At 49.5% G+C, this 23583-nt stretch overlaps 1 pseudogene; it reads left to right on the plus strand.

Annotated features, from left to right (window-relative positions):
* Positions 1-966: 966 nt before the first annotated feature.
* LOC102879078 overlaps positions 967-23583 on the plus strand; it is a 36222-nt pseudogene continuing 13605 nt past the window's right edge.

The following is a 23583-nucleotide window of genomic DNA, read 5'->3' on the forward strand; positions in this document are numbered from 1 at the left end:
ATAATGACACATACAAGAGCATTCCTTGCAGCATCGTTTATAATAATAGCAGAAAATCAAAAGCCTAAGTGTCCATTAGTAGAAGCCTGGTCAGACAGATTATAGTATTACATTAATCAGATTCTCCAGAGAAACAGAACCATGGAATGTGTATTTATATAGAAAGAGACTTATTTTAAGGACTTGGCTCATGTGATTGTGGATTTTAGTGAGTCCAAAATTTGATGAGGAAGGCCAGCAGGCTGGAGACTCGAGGAAGGATTGCAGTTCAAGTTCAAAAGCAGTCCGATGGTAGAATTCCCTTTCGCCCCCGCAGAGGTCAGCTTTTCATTTTATTCGACTGATTGAATGAGACCCATTCACTTTATGGAAGTCTTATTCAAAGTCCGCCAATTTAAATGTAAATTTCATCCCAAAAATACCCTCGCAGAAACATCCAGAATAACATTTGATCAACGATCTGGAGAGCCAATGGCTCAGCCATGTTGACAGATAAAATTAGCTATCACAGCTATAAATGGGATAGTATACAGCCATTAAAAAGGAAAAGCCACTCTCTATGTACTAAAACAAAAGTTTCAAAGATACCTTATTAAATGAAAAAAATCCAGATACATATAGTGTATAAAATACGCTACCGTAATAAAAAAAAATTTTTAATATATGTGGTTATGATGATAGACGCATAGTATATATCTTAAAGGATGTTAAAGATATTGGTATAAGGTAGAAGAAGAAGGATGCCTCTGAAGAAAATAACTAAGTAATCGAGGAATAGGGAAGAAAGAAGACTTATTTTATTTCGCTCTATGTCATTTTGTAATTTCGAAGTTTTAGGTCATGTGCAGAAACGGCCTTGGCTTTAAACCCCAGCTCCACCAGTGAGAGGGCAGTCTCAGCCTTCCCGCTTGAGGGCTGCAGGCACGAGGGGTGGCCATTTGAGAGCAGATGCAGTGGCAAGGCGAGATGGGCAGGGAAGCAAGGCAGAGTGTGCCCAGCGTGGACAAGGTCCAAGAGTGCAGTTCTCCTTTTTATTGCGTGGTGGATGGTCCAGGCCGGGGACTGGAGAAGACAAGGCTGGAGCTTGGGGACACCTGTGAGAGCCAGGGTGAGGCTGAGCAGGCCAAAGAGTGCCGCAGCTCCGCCACACAGTGCTTTTTGTTTGTGGTGGTCTGGCTGCTCACTTCTTGGTCTAAGGATGCGAAAGATGACATAGGTAGGTCCCACAGGCCTTTAACCCCATCCCGAAGAAATCTCTTTTTGGTTACAGACCAGACTCTGCTCTGATACTTTGGGTTCACGACGCTGTGTAAAGAGATCCCCCCTCCTCAATGGGGCCTGAAGAGGAATCCCTGCATGGGTTAGACAGGTAAACTCTGTGCTTTGCCAGCTCTTTAAGATTCTGACTTTGCAATGATAAGGCTTTGCTTAAAAAAAAAAAAAAAAGGCAGCATATGTTTAAAATTCATGATCAACATATGGCAGTAGTTAATAGGGTACTTTCATTTGCCTCGTAATTCCAAATTCCTCCAACCCTCTCTCCTTTTTCCCATGCTCCCACTGCCCTCTTCCCCACCTCCCACTCCCCCTAACCTCCCCCCAAACTCTAGGCTGACTTGATTCCCTACTTCCCCATCTCACCACTCATTCCTTTGTCAGATGTGTTCACTGTCCACTATAATAAAGATAAATGTCTCCCTTCAGGGAAATTTTGAGCAGGTTTGCTTTTAGTCCATGACAAAAACTGGGGCTTCCTAAGCTTGGGATTCCTCAGCTGTGAAACAAACCCACTGCATCTCCAGCATCCGCCTGGACCCCTCCATATCATTCTTGTGGGTTTGGAGGGACAAGAAGAAACAGCACAACCATGAAGTTCCTGTGACCTGCTGTGCTGTGAGCAATAAAATCCTTTGCCTGGGATCCAGGATTCTCATGTCTTCTGGCAGCACCCATGAAACTGCAGCAGGCTAAGTTCCTAGGTTGCAAGTAGGATAAAATATTAGCTCTTTCACAGTGCTTGATATGTAGAAACTTGCACCCAACAGTAGACAAGACTCCATCTTCTCAAGCAATATATTGGACATGTACAAATTACCTAGCGCAGTGCCTGCCACATGAAAGACATTCATTCAGTAAATGTTAGTTCTCACTTCTCTCCAGCGCTCCTGCCCCTCTTCCTTCCTTGAGTAGCCACAGGGGAGAAATGAACCAGGTCAGCAGAAATCATAAACAAATGGGAAATGGCTCTGTCCATCCCCAGCATGAAATGAGAGCACAGGAAGCTATAGTGATGAGGGACAACCTCTCCTGTGTTGGCCCTATGACTTCATTATTTGATTTGAGGCACGACCATCCTCAGAAAGCAAATATTGTATACTTATATTCAAATGTCCAGACGCTTTTCTAAGGTCTTATGGAAATCAATATTATCAACCATTTTCTTATAACTCAAATCAGCAATAATCTGACTTAGTAAACCATTATAAACTCATGTTTTAAGGACCTTCTGAGAATGACATTTCTTCATCTTCCCTCTTTCTAGACCTACAAAAGCTTAATTAATTTTGGATAGGCTTTTTTTTGCTTCTGAAACTGGCTTCTTTTGTTTCTGTAGCAACTTTTACCACCTACACACCCAGACAGGGAAGAATCACATGTGCATTAGGTCTCAATCCTATACCTGAAAACTTATTCATAATCGACTAGAACGGGTTCTCCTGAAGTACAAAAGTCTAGGTGTCTGCAAGAAAACTCAAGGTCCGACCCCTACTCTGAAACCACACTTCAGGAAGGAGGTGGGTCGAGTGGACCAGGCTTTGAACATATGGAGGCAGGGCTGTTGCGCCCTCCGTTAGCCACCTGCTCTACTCCTTTCCAAATCATCCCAGCTCTGAGTGTAACTGGGCCTTTTGAGACAGTCATGCTCTTCACCACATTTGCCTTGTGACCCGTCTCAGCTGTCACCGTAGCCCTTCAAATCACTTATCTACCACCAAGGCACTGGTGTGCTGGTGGATCTCACTGAAGATTTCGCGGGGAAGAGGAGATGTTATTTTGCACTCACTCGTCTATGCTTTTCCCCAGAGTTCTCCCTAGAACAGCTCCTCCTAACGTCTCCTTCTCTGCCTCCCAAATCTCCTCTTTTTCCCAAACAGCTCCAGCGCCCTGCCCCAAATCTCCTCTCTCCGAATCTGAATCTGGGGCTGCCTGTGTATCCCACTCAGCGAATCCAAAGCCAAGGCAAACGGTCCATCAGCTGTTCCGTCAAACGCCTTCCTGCAGGGCCACCCCTCCCTTCTAGCCATGCAGCTTCTGGTTCGCAACACAAGAAATCACTTAGCTGAACTCCTGTCTTTACCAAGATTCCTCCTGGGGGCGTGCTCTCCAACTTTAGGGCTTTACTGCATCCCTGAGCGCATTTGGTTCTTCTTGCAAATTAGGAGACTGAAGGACAGAGAACTGAGTGAGGGTTAGCCCGCTACGAGCTGTGAAGCCTGGATTTTAGCCGAGTTCTCCTGTCCTGGGGTGAAGTGTGTCTTCCACTTATTAATCTCTGCAAAGGAGATGCCTGTAAAGTGGGCAAGTTTTCCAATCATCGAAAATCCTGAGAAGTTTCTAGTTCCCACCGGTTTTCAGGAAAGGCAAATAAAATGGACAAGGTCGATTTCTTGGTCTTGATCCCCGGGCAAATTAAATTTAAGGCATGTTTGGTAATATATACTCAGCGACAACCTAGAAAATGTTGGTTTGCCTGATCCAACCTATCCGTGGTTTAGTTTTTTCAGTCTAAAGAGTGGAAGCTATTCATTCCCTCATCCTTTTATTTGACTGGTATCAAGCCATGAATAAGACGAGGTCATCCTCAAAGAGCTCCCAGTCTTGTCGGGGATGGCCATGGGCGGGAGGATGGGGATTGGCAGGTAAACCACTAACTAACAAAATGTGATCTGTCCCCAGACACCAAGGGAGCGCAATCCGTAATTAATTCTGCTGAGAGAAGGAGATTTCACAGAAGAGGTGACATTTGAGAACTGAGCTGGGTTTGGAATAGTGTCAGGTAGAAAGTGATGAGCAAAGTCTCAGCTTCCAGTTTGCAGGGCCCCAATGTGTAAAAGTTCCTTTAGTTGTTCTGGAGTCTGGTTCACCCCAGCCTCTGCCACGTGGGACCCAGATTTGACCCCAGTGCTATTCTAGTCATATTTTGGAGGTAGCAGTGGTGGTAAAGGTGGCACCACATCTTCCCAAGGCCCTAGGATCAGTCCGGTGGGTCTGTTTCCTAGAAAAGTTGCAATGATTTTGCCAAAGCATCCAGTGACTGAGGGTCTTGGAATTAGAGCCAGTGTGATCCCTGTGTATGGACAGGCTCAGACAGAGAACGAAACCGGCAAATCTTCTCAGATCATCAGACCTCTACAAACCACCCTAAGAGGCGGGAGAGAGGAATTTGATGCAAGGCATCAACATTGCCCAAGAGCTGAGACCCAGTCTTCAGCCTGGGGCTTTCCCGGAACTGTTATAGGGGCCCTGGCACGTCCAGTGTGTTCGATGAGGAGTGAGGAACAACCTGAGGCTGTTCCACCCTGGTCCAGCCCTTTCAGTTAACCAAAAAGAGTTAAAGGACTGGACCAGGGTGGAAGTGTAGACAGAGTTAAGAGAATCAAAGGGATGTCAAAGCACTTCCAGGACAGCATCAGAGGAAAAGTGAAGGGACCAGGGGAAGGAATGGTATTACCTACAAGGAAGGGTGTGTGTGTGTGTGTGTGTGTGTGTGGTGTGTGTGTGTGTGTGTGTGTGTGTGTGTGTGAGAGAGAGAGAGAGAGAGAGAGAGAGAGAGAGACAGAGAGAGAGAGAGAGAGAGAGACAGAGAATTCCTAGTTCTTAACTCTCCTCTTGTCCTGCCATCTTCTGCTCATGCTTCCCATTGACCAAACCCAAGTGGAAGCCAAAGAGCATGACATGCAGGTGACACAGTTTATGTTTGTCAGCCTTCCAGGGCAGATCAGAGCAGAGAAGGAGGGGCAGATGGGTTCTAACCAGCACTCCCAAAGCAAGAGAATGGGGAGCATTGGGAAGAGAAGCCACAGTTGAGTGACAGAGCTCACAGATTGGCGGAGGGACAGAGATCTAGCACATGATCTCTGAGGTCCTCTCTAAAACAAGCCTAGATGCTGTGTGAGGGTCCTGCCTCCCTTTTAAGAAGGATGAAGCATGTCTTTCAAAGATCACGCCAGACACCTGAATGGGTCAAGGATGACAAATGTCAGTGAGAGGCTGGAGTGTGGGGCTGTTTCAGCCACGATCAGCAGGACCCTCTCCAGCTCTGCAGCAGGTACATAGCCACACACAGCTGTCCTTGTCCTCAGAGCTGTGGCCACCTGAAATACACCCTGAGCCCAGGTCCTCTGGCCCTGACATGTGGCCATAGAGAGACAGATTATTGCTAAAACAACTGAATAGAGAGAACTCAGAAGATTACCAGGTCATGACTCATGTCTACTTTATAACAGATGTAAAGTACACCATCCTGGATGTTGGTCTCAAACTTGTCCTCAAATCACCCTTGGTTCCCTCCGTGGCCTATTGACTGCATAATTCTTGACTGTATTTAAATACTTTCTCCATATGCCACAGTGTCCACAGTAGGTCTCCATCACAGCTAGGACTTGCAGAAAACACAGCTTCATAATTTTTATACAAGGGAGATTCAATCTTCCTAACAAAATACCATCCTCTAAGCAGAAAGAAATGCAAACCTCCTTTCATCCATTCCAAATATTTCATCTGATGCCTTCACTTAAATTATTCATCCAGGCGATGCCATTCAGGCAGCTTAGTCTCAGCTTTCCATCCCCTTGTCTGCCTCTCTGCAGAGCAGCATCTGGGACATGGATGGGGGTGGGTCTGTGGCTTGTGTCCCCACGGCAGAGGAATGAGCCCTGGGATGTGCCAGGTGGCTCTGATCCTCCCTGGTCTCCACTGGTTTACCTCTGGCCTGGCCTGGCCTGGCTCCCAGTGTGGGGTTTCAGGGAGGTAGACACCTGGGGAGCGCTGGAGGTCTGAGTCCAGGAGGGGGCTGCCCTTTGTGTGGCCGAGTGTCGCTAACTGTGTTTATTCTGCAAAGCCCAGACGAGGCCTGCACTGGGTGGTCTGTGACCCATACCCAGCCCAGGGTCAAACCAGGAGTCAGCTGGCCCAGGGTCCTCAGAGGCCTCGCTGTCGCCTATGAGTAGGGGTGTCTAAGCTGTGCTTTTGGGCTTCTTAAATGGGCCCTTTCACCATCCTTCTACAATCCATCTCAAAACTCCTCGGCTTCTGGCTCCAGGTATCCCAGAGCTGGTCATTGAGCTGTGGCCCGGGAGAAACCAGCCAAAATCAGGCTGGTTCTGCCAGGCTGTGGCCCCGGAGGAGAAATCCTGTCTCTTCTGAGAAGCAGGAGGAGCCAAAGGGCTGCTGACCACCTTCGGACAGGAAGCCGCTTGCCCCCAAAATGCCCTGCCCCAGTCTTACCTCCCAGTACGGGATCATATAATAGATAGATAAAGCTTGTACTTAGTGCATCAGCAAAGCTGGGTCACATGTGAAAAAAGATGGTGGGAGTTACTGATAGCTGAAAAAATTATCATAATGATCATGCCAACTCTGTCGTCCTTTCCAATAGGCTTCGAGGCCTTCAAAGGTTCAAATCTGGCCTCTCATAATAAGCTCTCCCTTCTGAGAAGCCCAGCACACAGCAGAAGCTCTTGCTCTGCCCATGCTGCGAGCTTTGTCAGCGGTCAATGCAGATTAACTCACACTTCACTGACATTCTGAGCACTGCCCTCTGCCAGGCCCTGGGCAGATGCTGAGAAGACAGAAGTGGGTAAGACACCCCTCGAAGGCTCACAGCCTCACGTGGGAGGCAGACATGTACAGTTAAGGATAATTACTATAATTACTATTTTTGGAATGCCTTCTATGGGCCACAGTTTTTACATATATCATCTTTATTCTTCCCGAGGGGTGGAGGGTGAGTATATCCCCAAGTTATGGATGGAGAACCTGAAGTTCAGAGAGGTCAAGGCCACCCAGCCAGTAAGTGGCACTGCCTGGTCAAGTGTATGGCGCCTGGCTGCTCCATGGCCTGTGTCACCTCCAGCCACGAAGCTTCAGGCACCATAGGGGTCTCCTCCCAGACGTTCAGGCCTGTGGGGAAGGCTGAGTCTATTCAGCTGTCTTTCTCAGGCACAGGCCAGCATGAGGCCTTGCCCCATGCATGTCACTGGTACCTCCTGAGTTGCAAAAAGGGATCCTTCGAGGCCTCCGTGCATGATGCACTGAGGAGGCAGCGGGAGCAGGAGGTGCGTGTTGGCAGACCTAGGCATTGGGGCTTAGAGCCTGGCAAAGTCTCCCCCTCAGTGAGGGGCAGGGCCTGGCACCGCTGCCGCTACACCCAGAACCTCCGTGGAAAGTGGAAGGTTTGGGTGGGGGCCAGAAACGGCAGGAAATGGAGCACTGCACCAGACGCTTTTCCTGAAAAGAAAGGTTTAATGAGAGACCCGCTAGAAAATGTGGGCAGGATTAGGGGCATTAAAACAGGGTTATCAGACTGAGCACATAAAAATACAGGACGCCCAATTAAATTCGAATTTCTTATGAACAATGAATACTTTTTTAGGATACTTACAGCTATAATATTTGAGACGTACTAAAACCTATTCATTACTTACCTGAAATGCAATTCTAACTGGGCGTGTTGCATTTTTTTCTGGCAACATGAAGTTAGGGACACTCAAAGACTCTCTATAGCAGGCAGCTAGGCGGGGAGGGTAAGTGGGGAGAGGGGGCAGGGAACGCCCCAGGACCTGGTGGAGGTGGAGCTTGCCGGAGGCAGAGAAATGCAGCCAGCCAACACCAGAGCTCGGCAAAGCAGGGAGGGGATGGCAGAGGGGGTGGTGGGTGAGAGGAGGAATAAATACCCCCGTCTCCTTCTCTCCCCACCTCTGAGTGCCCGCTGTTCCTCCCTTTATCCGTGGTGTCCCTGATGTGATCTTCTGTGGGTCCTTGGCACTGAGCAGGACAGGGAATGGATCTGGGTGGAGAAACAGACAGAAAATATGCAATACAGCTCACGGACAGACTTCTCTCCTCTCCTCACGGTATTCCCAGCAGTTCGGATTAATCATAGCACTTCCTCCCTCCCCTAGGACCCACGATGGCTCCCACTGCCCATAGCACCAAGAGCAATCTCTTCAGCATCAAGAAGTCTTTTCCCCTCTCATTCTCTGAAACACTGAAACATCCACTGCTCGCAGCAGGCAGGACTTGGAGAACAATGACTTCGTTGTGGCTCAATCCAGCCTCGGGGACTTTGATTATGCTGTTCCCTTGGGCGGTCATGGAATTTGGAGCTGGAAAATGGCCCTCAGGGGGATCAGTTCTCACCCCTTTATGGGTCAGAAAGGAAACTGCAGCCTTGGCCAAGGGAAAGGACACACTTAAAGCTACTTCTTCTCCAGCCAATCAGCTCCGCCTGGTCTTTGAAGGCCCAGCCGCGGTCTGTGCCAGGAAGCCATCCACCCAGGGCTGCCCGGCCCACAGTCAGACGTGGTTCTGAGCGGTTCTCTCCTTTCTTCACCGACTGCCTCGTTCCTACTCACCGCCTGTCGCTGAGTCCATTTTCCCCGACCAGAATATAAGGTTCTTTTGCTAAGCTTTCCCTTCAGCACAGTTCTGGGAATGTAAACCCAATGATTTTCTTTTTAAATTACATCCTTTGATTATAGTTCAACAATTTAATCATAGTTATTAAATAACTAAAGATCTGCCTAATTTGGTACTCGTGGTATAATGAAAAAAATCACACAAAACATAGGGTTTGGAGCCAGATAGCCTGGGTTTGTTTACTTTTTTTTTTTTTTCCAATAAATCTGTGTTGAATTTACTCTGGTAGAATAATTTTTTACTGCAGCTGGAAGTGTCACATAGGATTGGGGATCCAGTGTCCAGTCTCGATAGACAAAGGACTTTTCTGATGGATATTTAAACATCTTCTGCCTTCCACACCGCTTCCCCTACGACATGATAGCATTTGAGATCAAGAGTACCGAACATCTTTTTCCTATTTTTTTCTTACAAGGACTTGTTGATTCAGATGACTTATGGTGCTTTTTCCTTGGGAGAAAGCGTTTTCTCTAGTTTTTTGCCCTTCTTAACTTGTGTCCCTGGATGACTTTCAAGGGGTCCGTGAACTCTTTTAAATAGAATAGAGAAAGCTGTTTTCAGTGTTCAGTGCAGCATCCTCAGCCCCTTCTCTCTGCTCATCTCGCACCCGCCCTGAGAACCCTCTCTCCACTTAGGGCTTCCCAGCTGCCACTACGCACACGCCAGGGCACCAGCTTGGGGAGGGGTTAAAAATATACAGTTTAGTGACACTACATACTTATACACATCAGCTATTGATTTTTGCCTGTTAATGATACAGCTTTTATAATATTTTATTTTTTAGAAACAGCTCTTTTACTTCAAAGCAATATTATGCAATTATCTGTTAGCATGTGTGCGTGGTGTTTATATATACTGAATTTTTACATCTCTGAAGAAAAAATAATTTTAAAAAATCACAGACCGTCTGGTGCAGTATAACCCCTATGTCAGCAATCACCTACGTCCTCAGGAACAAGCAACGGTAAAGGTACAGTGTTGTCATTGATCCTACGTGCTTCCGGAAGCTTTCTCCTCCCTCCCTTCTGTGCCTCATCACCAGCCATACACATTGCCAGCGGCCTTGGTGACATAATCCAGACACATCTATATACGATTTTTTATAAGTTAATAACTTGATCATTCGCCCCAAGAACAACGGTCATATTATATTTGTGAGACTCACTCTTTTGGATGATGAAAGAAAGAAGGCAGGAAGGAAGGAAGGAAAAAGGAAGGAAGGGAGGGAGGGAGGAACTGCCCTAAAGGCTAATTGAAGCTGTCACCTCTGACATCAGAAGCTACTTGCAGCCCCTTCCCCACTATGGAAATGTTGAAGCAGTTAGGTTCAGCCTTAGGCAGGACCCTGTTCGCAGGCGTGAGCAAGCAAGTGTGTGATGCCAGCATGCTTGTGAGGTCTGCGTGTGTTGAAACACTGTGCAGGGTTATACCGGCATGTCTCTGCTCCGCTCACGCGGCTGTCTGAGTCCACAATCTCCTTCCTCTGCCGTTTCCACCTTCTGGGATCCTCGCTGTTCTGCAAACACACCTCCTCCTAGGCGCTTTGTCTGAACCTTTCTTCCCTTTGACTGTGATCACTTTCTGTCATCCACTGGGACCTTTAAGATGACAGCAGGGCCTAGTCGGGAGAGAGCATAAAGGGTCACAAGGGCAGAACAAAGCGAAAGGACTGTTACGAGATCTCTATTAGAAATGGCTGTTGAAGAAAAACAGCATGAAACAGATCTCTGGCATGCAGCAGAAGAATCTGGGGATGGGCGCCCCAAAGGGAAGGGCAGCGGCAAGGACGGGGAGCAGCTGGCCACGCGGGCAGAGGGGGAGGGGCGCAACTGGTCATTTTCACACACTGTGATTGTTTTTTCCTGAGGGTCAGCATGGAGCAGACAAGAAATATTCATGAATGATAATGATTCGATGAATGGTTTTCCAGAGGTTGGGGGATTTACAGGGGCTGTAAGCCCCCAGAATCCAACGTGCTGAGTCTTCAGAAAAGAAATAAAGTTCCTGAGTCTGGGTTGCAGAGGGAACAATAATGGTTTTCAGCCTAACCTGTGTGTCACCATGGTGGGGGCCCCTGGGGGGCGAGGGAACAGCTGGGTCCAGCATCTAGCGAAGGCCCTGGTTTGGCCAGCAAAATGCAATATCATCAATCAAAGGAAGGGCGTTAAAGGACACTCCAGATCTGACTTCTCTCTGCATCAAATTTCGTGAGGCTTGCACGTCAAATATCGAGATTATGGATGACATCAGTTTTCTTCTTTATACAGTTCTGGATTGTAAAAACATTTTTCTCTCATCAGGGTGTCTCACCAGCCTCTCCCACTGCACCCACCATGACATCCTCCATTCTTTTCTCTGCACATCTGGGTCTCCTCGGATGTTTCACCGATGTCCATGGGCATTGTCCAAAAGCGCCTGGCCTCAGAGCAAGGCCAAAATTCAGACTGAGTCCTATTTGTCAAGCCCCGCTTCAGACCACAGGAGGGGTGCCTTTTTATAATTCTCACCTTCCCAGAAGGGGAGCCTGCTTCTGATCCTCACAAAGGTACTGTATGTGCCAGCCAAAGCTAGGCTGATGTTCCCTGGGGAGCAACTCTAGACAAAGGTATCTGCTGCCGCCACCATCACCCACTTCGGACATGCTGTCAGATCCCAGTGGGCTAAGCCGTCCTTGCTAAACACTCCTGCTATTGCTGGAAGCGTGATTGTCACTCTAGGACACCACCATGATGGTGAATGGGACTCTCCATGAGGTGCCACAGTGGCATAATGTTCTCTAGGATCCTCAAAGCCAGTGGTCCCCAACCTTTTTGGCACCTGAGACCGGTGCTCCTATGAGAATCTAATGCCTGACGATCTGAGGTGGAGCTGAGGCGGTGATGCTAGCGCTGGGGAGCGGCTGCAAACACAGATGAAGCTGCACTTGCTCGCCCGCTGTTCCTCTCCTGCCGTGTGGCCCATGGATGGTACCAGTCCACGGCCTGGGGGCTGGGGACCCCTGCTCAAAGCCACCTCACTCCAGGAAAAGTGCTACACTTTGCCACATGATGTCGAAGCCGAGCCTGGATCGTTCAGAGCTTTAGTGAAGCCATGTGCTCTATTTTTACTTCACTAGGGGATTAACTTAACTGTCAACAGGGTGTGCTGGGCAAGGGAATAAATCTGCGTGACACACCTTCCATCGTTCCTCCTCTTGGAGGGCTGAGGGACTCAGTGATTCAAATTTGTATATGGGCTCTTGAGGATGCACTGCCTCAAATTTGAATGCTCCTCCAGGCAGACAGATTTCTGGGGCTCTCCCCACCAGTGACCCAGACAGGCCCACACAGGTCCATCCACAACTTAGGGATAATGTCTTACTGTTATAACCAGAAAGAACGAATTAGTCTTCTTTCTTTCCTCCCTTCCTTCCAGATTAAATGGTAACATACCACCAACTTCAGAAATTCTCAAGATAGAACACATGGAAACAGGTATGAGCAGACGTGGCAGCTTCCTACTCTACAGCCTTCCCGGTCCACCTTCTGTATCGGTCAAGGATCAGGTGGCCATGAACTCAAGGACCCCTCCCCAGCCTCAAGAGATGAACCTTAATTAGCTTACACCATCTGCGTTAATTCCTTTCCCTTTGCCCATGGTCTCAGCACTTCTTGGTACCCAGTCACTGGTCTGGCACTGCCAGATGACCTCCCATCGGGGATGCCCTCCCCAGAGGCAAAAGTCTTCCTTACCCAGAGGCCAGCCTGTTCGCACTCAGCTCCAGGCAGGCCCTGCGATCCCATAGCGTGTATGGCTCCACTGACTCACATCTTTAATTCTTCCAAATCGACTTTGATCTGAGCCCCAAGCATTCCCACATCCCCACTAGGACTGTGTGGAAACTTCGGGGGCTTCCTCCTGTCATCAGTCACTGGCCTGCGCTGGTTACCACTGGAATACCCACTGCCTTAGGCAGTCTGGCGTGGACCCTTCAGACCAGGTGGCTCTGTGCTTTCTGTACAATACCCCCAGCGCAGGGGGTATCTGGCAAGGCTGGAAGCCCCAAGAGGCCCTGGTTCACCATGGCACCACGGGGCTGGCATTTTGTTTACAGGCTTCACTGTGATCTCCCTGGCGGGGGCGGGGGGGGGTCTCTTTTCTGTGCCACTTTCAAAGGTGGCTCCTGCAGGCCATCAGCACAATCTCTTGAACTTGGACTATGATTCGAAGCAGATCAGGCCTGCTTTGCAAAATTCTCTCAGGCAGTGACATACCACGGGTCTGGCTACCTGCTTGTAACCGGGAGGAGAAAACACAGGGAGGACACGTACTAACATCTCAATGAATTGTCCCTCCACCTTTTCCCAGGAAATCTGCTTTATCCTGTACCGACTTGCGTTCTAATGAGGGCGGGAGTCTGGAGGCATAGGGCCAGAGCTCCAAGGGGGAGTGCTGGGATTGGCCAGTAGATGGTGGGGAGAGGGGGCTTGTTGGCCAGTCCAGCAAGGGAAGGAGGAGCAGGAGGAAGTCACGGTCAGTTACCCTCCCAGCCCAGAGCCTGGGTTTCTGGAGCTCCTGGATCACCCTCCGTAAACATGCATCTGGCCCTGATGCCAAGAGCTGAGATTGAACAAGTCCAGTAGAGGCCGGACACAGTGTGCTGGGCCCTGTAGGAGAGATTGACAAGGATCGAGGTCTCTCAGAATCTGACGGGGAGGCAGCCTCGTGCACTGATACATAGACCGTGATGAGCGGGATGACCTGGCGTATGGATGAGGAAGCCCGAAAAGTCGATTCCCGTTTGGGAGCTGGGTGGGGCCTGTGAGATCTAAGAAGGCTTCTCGGATGAGGTTGGGTTTAAGCTGCCTTTTGTTAGGAGGTCGACAAGAGTCAGAGAGGGAAATGCACTGTAAACAGAGGTGACGGCTTCTGGATAGGAGATCTAATGGAGCCTGAAATATCATAGGTGTGTGGGTCGGGGGAAAGGCAGTGCAAAATCAGCTTACGAAAACAGCTTGGGATCAAATCGCAAAGAACACTGAATGCCTGACAGAGTGGGGGGTATGCGTTTAACTTTAGTTTGAAGTTTTATCAGTCACCCTCCTAGTTTGAAGGTCCTTGTCCCCAGTCCCAGCTCTCATCGTCTCCTCCCCCCCTTTTTCAGCTGGTTCTTTAAGTATTTACATCCACGGCTCTACATATTATATCACTACTATTTGATTTTCCAATTTAGCTTGTCATTTATCGAATTTCCACTGTAGAAGATGAGGCTTTCGCTCCTTCCCACTGTGCATAAACATATTTCCTATCCCTCTAAATATAGTTACATCATAATTTTATTTAGATCATTATGTTTGCATTGACAATATTATTACTGTCTCAGTGATGGTCACAGCTGAATTATGTAGTGTAGTACGGCAATTTTTCTTGCTTGCTTATTGTTGTGCTTTTCCTGAAATTAATCATCGTCATTTGGTTAGTTGGCTGGTTGGTTGTTGGCTTCGTTTAGATTTCGAAGTATTTATCACTGATTAAACCTCAAAGTTTTTGTCAAGTATATAAATCTCCTTTCAAGATGTTCAGAAGCCCTGGTGTCCTTCCAGTTTCGCCTTCCCCATTTGTCCCTCCTGAAGCACCGCCGCCATCTGGAAAACTCCCCTGGAGGCCTGTGCATGACCATGACGGGGACATTCCTTCACCTCTCCCCCGGGCGAGCGCTCCCTCGCCTCCCTCTGTCTCGTTTTGCCCCCGTATTTTGGTGGAGCATCCCCCAATAGCTTCCTGTAAAAAAGTGCATTCGAGGCAAATTTTTTGACACTCGGACATCCTGAAAAGTTGTTTGGTTTTTTTTTAATTACAGTTGACAGTGTTATGTTAGCTTCGGGTGTATGGCATAGTGGTAAGAGAAAGTCTATTCTACCCTTGCAGTTGATTGTTTCGCTAATTTTTTCTTAAGGTGGTGAATAAAACCGATATTTATATCAGCAATCCCTGTATGGAGCTTTACAAGAAATCTGCCGATTGGTAAGGGCGCCCTCGTGTGTCGCTCCGGTGTAATGTCAACTTGGTCTTCACAGTAGCAACAATCGGCCCCGTGCGTTTGTCTCCTTCCCGCTGGCCTGGCAGACGGTTCGTGTGCACTAAGGAGAAACACCGGGCTGAGGCCCGCCCTCCGGGGGGGACCCCAGAAACCCATCTTCTCTTCTAGCCAGACTGTAGGTTTTGTCTCGTTCCACTCCGCACATGTTTATACTCTTAAAAATTATTGTTTATGTGCATAGTATCCATTGATTTATACTCTATTAGAAACTAAAGATGAGAATTTAAAAAATATTAAGCCATTTTAAGTAGCAATAATAAACCCAGTTTAACATTTTAATGAAAAATAACGACTTTTTGAAACAAAAGAGTAAGTAAGGTGGCATTGTTTTACACTGTTGCAAATCCCTCTTACGTCTGGCTTAGGAGAAGAGAACTAGATTCTTATATTAGCTTCTGCATTCAGTCTCTTGTTACGTCACATGTCATGTAGCCTCTGGAACATACTGTACACTCGTGAGAGAATGAGTGAAAAAGACATAAAATCTTAGTATTGCTGTGAAAACAGTTTGACCTTGGCACCCGCGGAAAGATTCTTGGGAATCACCTCCCTGGGGGCCCCAGACCACTTCGTGAACTGCTGAGTGAAGAAGCTGGTCACATGAGCCGCAGGCCTGGGTACAGATCTAGAACCTGAAATCTTTTTATTAACGGCTGTCTTTGACCTTCAGTTCTCCCTCTTCTTTGGTATCCAAAGAAATATACAGTGCACTGAGATGGGCAGAGCGCATGCTCCTGCCACCTTCTCTATGCCAGAGCAGGGAGCAAGTGTCTCCCAACGCCTACTCTCTGTCCAGTGAGGTCGTGACCTGCAGGCCCCTCCCCGGCAGAACGGTGAAGCTTCCAGGGAGGCAGCCACCTCTGTTTGTCTGAACACTTTCCGGTGTTTGTCACCCATCTTTCCTGCTGGGCTACTGTCTGACCTGCAGGCCCCTCCTCGGCAGAACTGTGAAGCTTCCAGGGAGGCATCGCAGCTACCTCTGTTTGTCTGAACACTTTCTGGTGTTTGTCACCCATCTTTCCTGCTGGGCTACTGTTTGGAGCCTGGAGATTTCGAGATAACATATGCCAAGCACCAGTGGTAACATCGCCAGGGCCCTGCCTTCAGTTCAGGCTGCTCCTGGACCCCTGAGCAGAAGTGGGGGACAACCACTCTTTTCTCTAAAACAAGAAAACTGAGAAAGATTTCTTGATTGTCTCAAGAAACAGTCCTGTCCCTGAGCCAACCCTTGCCACTCAAAAGTACTGCTCAGGGGGCTATACCCATGTCTTCTGTTTTCCCTGCCCCCCAATCTCCCTCCCCCTGAGGTCCCTGGTCAACGCCTCGTACCTTAACCTTCACCAGGATTCAATTAATCACTCTTTACAAACAGTAGACAGTAGCCTGCAAAGCCTTCAGAGAAATCTCTAGCAATGGGGATTTCAGACTAGAGGGAGAGCCACCGAAGGGGGCAGGTTAGGGTGGGAGATCTGGGGGTGCGCTCACAGCCATCCTCACTCCGTGGGACTGGCCCCATGACAGAGCTGATTGAGATTTCCAGGAAGGAGTTGGCATCTTACTCTGCTTGAATCTCCTGATCACATCATAGTTGCTCAATGTCTGTTGAATTGGGTTGAATTTGGATTATCTGGGTTACAATCTTTCCATCTTTAAAATGAGAGGGTTGAACTAGAATTCTCAGAGTCTCACTGGCTCTAATGTTTTGTAACTATGTTTATGTCTCTGTGTTGGAAAATGACTTATAAATGACGACAAAATAGTTTCTGTAAATATGTTTGTCTGCCTGCGTTTAATGAATTATTGAACACAACCAGCAAGAGGCCCATTCCAGCCTCCCGATATAGCATACAGTACATCACAGGAGCGTGAACCCTGCCCATCTCTATGCAGTGTAGGTTTTTTGAATGAACAAAGAAAAGAGACCTTGAGCTCCAAAGACAGCCATACTTTCAAAAAATGTAGGTTTCAGATTTTTATCCAGGCCCATGGCTCACATGACTGTATTCTTAACTCAGCAGTTTTCAAGGTGGTCTGGGTTCTCTTGGGAGTCTCCAAGACCCCTTCAGGGGACCCCGAGGTTAAAACAGAGGCCCCACTTCGGCTCACCTCTCCCTCAACCCTGGCAGCAGCCCCGGGCCCTCTCCTCCATTGGAGCAGCCAGAGTGATCTTTAACAAATGCCACCTGACCCCCGCCCTGCCCACTACTTCCCATGGCTTTGCTGGAATTTCCACAGATGCCGCTCAGGTCATGACAGAGAGAAAGATGTCCCATGCCTGGGAACATCCTGAAGCAGCCCACCACAGCTCAAATGGTGTGGAAGTCCCCTGTTTCAGCTTTAAATGCACAGGGATGCTCCCTTTTAAGTTCTATAAGACAGCCATTTTATCCATTTTAAATTTATGTATTTAATTATGTATTCTCGAGCAAACTCAAGAAAGGCAAGTCACGTTTATCTTGTGACTTCTGGATTTCTTTGCACATCATCAGATGCCTCTGGAAGCAAGGGTACAATCTCCAAGAAAGTACCCAGCTCTTCAGTGGGGCATGGCCGGGGACCCCAGGGCCTACCCCTCCAACCTTGACACCCATTTGTGATCTCCTCTCCCCTGGAAGGCTCCTATCCTATGTGGACGGGTCCTCCTGGCTTTCTGGTGTCCTTATCTACCCAACACACTCCTCTCTTGCCCCTGTCCCTCTGTAGCATCGGTCTCTCCGCTGCCCATTCTGTCGCCTGACTCCGGGTTTGCGCCGGTGGTGGAGAGCGCACCCCGGGTTCCTCCTGGCACGGGGTGACGCTAGGTAAAGATGAGGCCTGTGGAGTGGAGAGGTCGGACCCGAGGGGAGCACGAGGGCGGGGCGGGGAGGATGAGGGCGCGCCCCGCAGTTCCCGCTCCGGCCGCACGGTGGGGCACCCGGCTCTGCACTAGCCCGCGACCTCTCCAGGCGTCCAGCCCGCCCTGGGCAGCCCGCCCTGGGCACCTCGCCCGGGAAAGGGCCGTCTGGGGCAAGCGGAGTCCCGGGAGGAGGCAGGGCCCCTGGGGCACCCGCCCTCCCCGGATGGGACCCAACAGGAGACGTACGGGAGGCCAGAGGCGCTCACATCCTGTGGACACTTTCTGGAACAGAAGACTCCACTCACTGTACATTTCCAAACTGTGAGAATCACCGTTGACGACCTCCCACCTCCTCAGCCCAACGGCCTCTCCACGTCATCTTGGTCCCGAAAGCTGCAGTGAGTGTGCGCCTTGCCACTTCGGAGTTGTGTGACCCCAGACAACTGACTGCGCCAGTCTGGGCCCAGATCTCCTCATTTGAGCAAAGCAGAGATGCGACTGGCTACCCAGAGCACTTAACAGAAGGCAAAAGCTGTGGAGGGTGCGGTGGGGCACGAGGTCGCCCCTGCTCCACTCCTGGGGTCTCTGGAGCAAAGACCAGAATTCCCCGCTGACCCTGCCCTCCCAGAACCCCCACTAGGACAGGACCCTGCCCTCACTATGTGTGGCCTCATAGGCCCTCAGAGCTCTGCAAGGCCAGGCCTCGGGGACACGGGTTAGCTGAGTTCCGACCATGCCAGGTATGCACCAGGCACCTCCCGAACCCTTCCAGGGTCTTCCCTAGGACCTTTGAGTACCAACCACATTTTCTGGGTCATTTCAAACCAGCTGCTTTTAGGGGGTTGGAAAGACACGTGCAAGAGTGCTCCCCACCTCTTGTAAATTTGAGAAGAAAACTTTTCTTTCGTTGTGGAGTTGGTGGATGAGGCGCGCGAGGGAGGGAGTGCGCGCGTTCTCAGCCATACTGCTTGAAAGCGATTTCAGCGTGAGGGAACGAAAAGCGTACGTTTCACTTTGATGTTTGTCTATTAAGACAAGCTGGAGTGACAGGCCCCACAGCCGGGGGAGCTCGGGCACTGCCCCCCACGCCGCCTTCACACTGGGGCTCTACCAGCCTGGCCTCTGACGCCCCGTTCCCCCATCTCCCGCCCTCCTCCGCGCGCCTGCCCTCTTGCTGTTTGTTTCCTGGTGGTCTCCCCACCCATCCCCAACCCCAGGTCTCCTGGAGGGAGGACCACAAGTTCTCCATCAGCCAGCAATCCTGAGGGACCCCCAGCATGCTTCCTGACCTCTCTACTCCTCGTTTTCTCAGGGGACCCTTGGTTGGCTTTGTCCACACCTCGAGCCTGTCAACATCTTGGGGAACCTGAGCGTTGCTCAGTATTAGCTGTCCCTCCAGCACGTGTCACTGCAGGTCTCCCCACACCCTTCCCTGAAACCCCTGGCAGCCTTTCCTCCTGACTGTCCCATGTACCCACGCCTGGCCACACTGGGTCATAGCCAGCCTCTACTTTCCTGTGTGTCCCCCAACTGTTCCCGTGCAGTGACCTTGCCTCGTCAGCCAGACTGCGAGCTCCTGGAAGCCAGGGTCATGGCTCAGCCTGCCTAGCAATCCCACTGAGTGTGCGGCCAGGCGCTGGACACTTAGCAGACTTAAGAGAATGCTCGCCCGCCCAGTGGAATCTAAGGAGGCTGGATCAAGGTTGGAGGAGGTTTTGGGGCAGGGCATGGAATTAGGCTGAGGTTCCTGTAGGAGGGTGGTGGCCCTGAAGTTACTGTGAATGACAATAAACACCAATTGCAGGAAGGAAAAGAAACTGTTCTATGTAAAAAAAAAAAAAAAAAAAAAAAAAAATTTAAATAACTAAATAGAAGAGGGTCACTGATAGGTCACCAGCTACAGTAACTGCTTCTGGACCTGGAGCTGTTGAAATGCGTGAAGGATGTAAAGGGTCTCTGAGTAGCCAAGATTAATGTCACGGACTCCAGGCACTAAACTCCTGTACTTTACCCTGAGTTGAACCCCTCAGTTTGATGTGCTCAGGAATTCCTGCTTTTATGAACATTTCTAACAAACGCAGGCATCTGGCCCAGAACTCCACAACAGATTAGGAGCAACAAATAAAAGTGTCATTACATTGCTTTGGGCCGACATTCTGACAGTGCAGAGAGGTGACAGCTGACAGCCTTGGTGAGCGATGAGTCTGATGATGTATACAGGGCTAAGGACTCCAAGAGCCAGCGCCCTGGAGGCATCCGGTGTGGGCACCCAGCCACACCTACCCTGGGCAGTGCCCTCTAAGCCTGCCGTCTCTTTGCAACGGAATATGGAAATGGATGTTCATCATGATTAAACCTGAGTCATGAAAAAAGTTAAATGACATTCAAGACTGTTTAAGTAGTCAAAAAACACGTTATTCATTTGAAGTAAATTTCCCTCCAGGACGATTCAAATCTCCCTAAGGAAGCTCAAAAGGATGCATCCTTTGCTAGTTAGAAAACCAAGTGACAGCTTCCGTTTCTGGTTTCCCAAGCACTTTGCGCGCATGCTCTCATCTGGGAGGCTGCACAACTTATCGCCACTTCAGAGATGAGGGCAGGTGACACACTGAGGGTCTAATGGCCAGAGTTAAAGGGCAAGGCTCAATGTCAGGTGTCCTTGACAGTTCTACCAGCTCTACTTCCCCCAACCCCCAGTCCCATCTGTCTCCAGGATGATTCAGCCCCCTGAGGGCTCCAGATGGGTATCACTGTCCTGATGTTGCAAAATGTCCTCTTCCTTGGCTGTTGTTTTCCCTCCCAGTCTGTCGCCAACCCCCTAACCCCCCCCCACCCGCCCCATAGCAGCCCAGGGCTGCTGGGCGTGACTTTCACTCCCATTAGGACACCTCAGCACTAGGCATCCCACCGTTGATAACACATTGGTTCAAGCCCTGGATGTCTCCAGATTAGTTCTTCAGGAAGGGCATGGGCTGGGCGCTCACGCCACCAGCACCCCTGACCCAGAGTTAACCAGTGGCTGAGAGGCAGTGTGTCATAGTGGGCTCTAACGTCAAATTTCAGCTCTGTTACCTATTAACTGTGCAGCCTTAAGAAAGTTACTTAATCTCTCTGTGCCTTAGCTTTCCCATCTGTAAAATGCAGGTAATAGTGCTAGTTAATGCATCAGGTTGTTGTGACCACCAAATAAGTTACTATGTGCCTGGCACCTAATAAGCATTTGACAAATATCAGTTGTTATTGATATGTCAAGGAAATTTACATAGGTCATTTCCATAACCTGTCTCAAATCCCTTTTTTAGAATAAGACTAGCTGTAAAGAATCTCGAATTATCATGCCAACCCGGTAAGGTAGATATGAGTATTCCTATTTTGTAGCTGAGGATTCTGAAGCACAGAGAAGTATAGTGTGCCAGGACAGAGTGCCAAGAAGTGGCAGAATTTGGATTTGTCTTCTGAAGCACAGAGAAGTATAGTGACTGACTCCATGACAGAGTGCCAAGAAGTGGCAGAATTTGGATTTGTACCTGTGTGCTACGGTCTGAATGTCTGTGTCCCCCCAAAATGGGATATTAGGAAGTGGGGCTTTGGGAAAATGATTAGATCATAGGGGCTCCACCCTTTTAATTAGGATTAGTGCCTATGAAAGAGACCCCAGAGAACTAACTTGTCCCTTCTGCCATGTGACATTACAGCTAGAAGGTGCCTTCTGTGCATGAGAAGGCAGGCCCTCCCCAGACACCAAATCTGCCAGTTCCATGATCATGGACTTCTGAGCCTCCAGAAATGTGAGAAATAAACGTTCGCTGTTTATAAGCCTCTCGGTCCCTGGCATCTTGCTTTGTCATCCTGAACAGACTGAGACACTGGGTCTACCTGACATCTGAGTCATGCTCTTTCCATGACATTACAACTGCCTCTCAGGAGGAATGTTCAGGAGATGAACTTCCATGGGAAAGTGAGTGGGAGAGCAGCCCTACAGCTTCGGAAAACTGGAATTCCCACTTTCAAATCCTGCCTTGAGAGATTGAATCATCCAGATAATATAAAATTTCAGAACCTAAGAAGGAAAAATGGGGAGGAAGAGGTGCGCTTCCATTTTTCAATAACAGAGAAGCCTCAGAGGCAAAGGCTGTCCATTATCATGTCCGCTCAGGAGTGTCCTGGTGACCCATTGCTATGTAACCAGCCACCTCAAATCTCAGTGGCTTCAAACAACCACAGTCCTTTTATTATTATCGCTCACTGTTCCGGAAGTTGGCTAGGCTCAGCTAGGCAGTGCTCACTCAGGGTCCTTCATGCAGTTGCAGACAGACGCTGGCCGGGGCCAGAGTCATCTGGAAAGTTTCCTTGCTGACATGGCTGGTGGCTGATGCTGGTGGTCAGCTGAGACTTAGAGGGAGCTATGGACCAGAACACCTACAAGTGGCCTCTCCATGTGGTCTGGGCTTCCTGACGGAATGGCAGCTGAATTGCAAGAGCAAAGGTCTCAAAACGGTGGGGTGGGAGTACACGGCATTTTTCTGACCTAACTTTGAAAGTCGTATAGTATCATTTCCGCAGTGACTTCTAATCACCAAGCCAGTCACAAAGGCTCACCCAGGTCCAAGGAGAGGAGACATAGACCACTACTCACTGGGAGAGTGTCAAGAAGAGTGTATGACATAGGATGTACCAGAGAGGCCATCTTGGAAAAATACAATCTGCCACGTGGCAGGCTTTCCTGAAAGAACTTGCTATTTGAAGAAAACAGGTGACGAATTGTGAATTGAGACTCTCACAAGGACCCCTCCCTGTAGTCGTGTCTGACAATAGCTCCTTCGGGGAACAGGCCACAAGAGACACTGTCGGCAGCAAGATTTACTGTTCTGTCTAAGCTGTCATTGAAATAAATAGGATTAGGGCTGCAGTGACTTCATCATCCGGACTGTTCTAACAGCATGTAATTTGCAGCCATGCTGTGACCAGCAAAGCCGCCAGGGCATGTGAGTAGGAATGCCTGGTCACTCCTGGGACAGGTTCGTTGGCTGGAAATCTTGCAGGCCCTTGACCTTGTCCACCAGCAGACAGATATTAAATCCTCCCCTTATCAGCTTATTTTATGCAGACAAAAGCTGGAGGTGATTTTGTTTTTGAAGTCCCAGAGTTAAAAAGTGTCCCCCGTCTTTCCCCAGCCCCTCTCCGTGAGGTCCCAGTTCCAAGCTTGAGAGCCCTGGAAATTCAGTCAATCAGGGTCTGGGGGAAGGGGAGGGGGCAGGGTGGCCCCATCCAGCAGGGTCTGGCGCCAGAGAAGTCTGGACTTAGCCCAGCAGGCTCCAAGGACAGCACCCAAGCAGCTGCCTAGGGGAGCAAGGGGCAGGCCAGACTCTGGGCAAGGCCAGCATCTGACAAGGTCAGGCCAGGGACACAAACATCCCTGGGGCTCAGGACTCTGGGGATGGGGTGGGTGGCCGTGGGAACTACCAACCCAGGACTGTCTCCAGTATGCCAGCTGTTTTTGCCTACACCTTCTCAGGTAGTTCTTACAACCCCCATCCTGGTTTCACAGATGAGGAAATCCGGCTTAAAAGCACTAAATGGTTGGGACGGCTCCATAGCGTAGTGGTTAGCACTTCTGCTTTACACGCAGAAGATCCATGGGTTCGCACCCCAGGTGGAGCCACGGACCATCCCCCGAGTGCACGGGGGCGGGGTGCCAGGCCCCAGGTGCAGGCCTTGAGAGCCAGGTGCAGGCCTTGAGCGCGTGGGAAGAGACGCCCCGCCTTCAGAGATCCAGTTCTTAAGGGGAGACGACAACATTTGTAGGTCAGGAGTGGAAGTGGGGGAGGGGGATTAAAGAAGGGGGGAAAAAATACTAAATGTCTTTGCCCCAGACCTCAATCAGGAAGGTCTGGGGCTGAGATTCGAACCCAAGACCATTTTCCGTTGCACCCAGCAGAAGAGAAGGAAAGAGAGAGTGAGCTCCCTG

Source organism: Pteropus alecto, unplaced genomic scaffold, assembly GCF_000325575.1.
Source record: "Pteropus alecto unplaced genomic scaffold, ASM32557v1 scaffold61, whole genome shotgun sequence".
Lineage (NCBI taxonomy): Eukaryota > Metazoa > Chordata > Mammalia > Chiroptera > Pteropodidae > Pteropus > Pteropus alecto.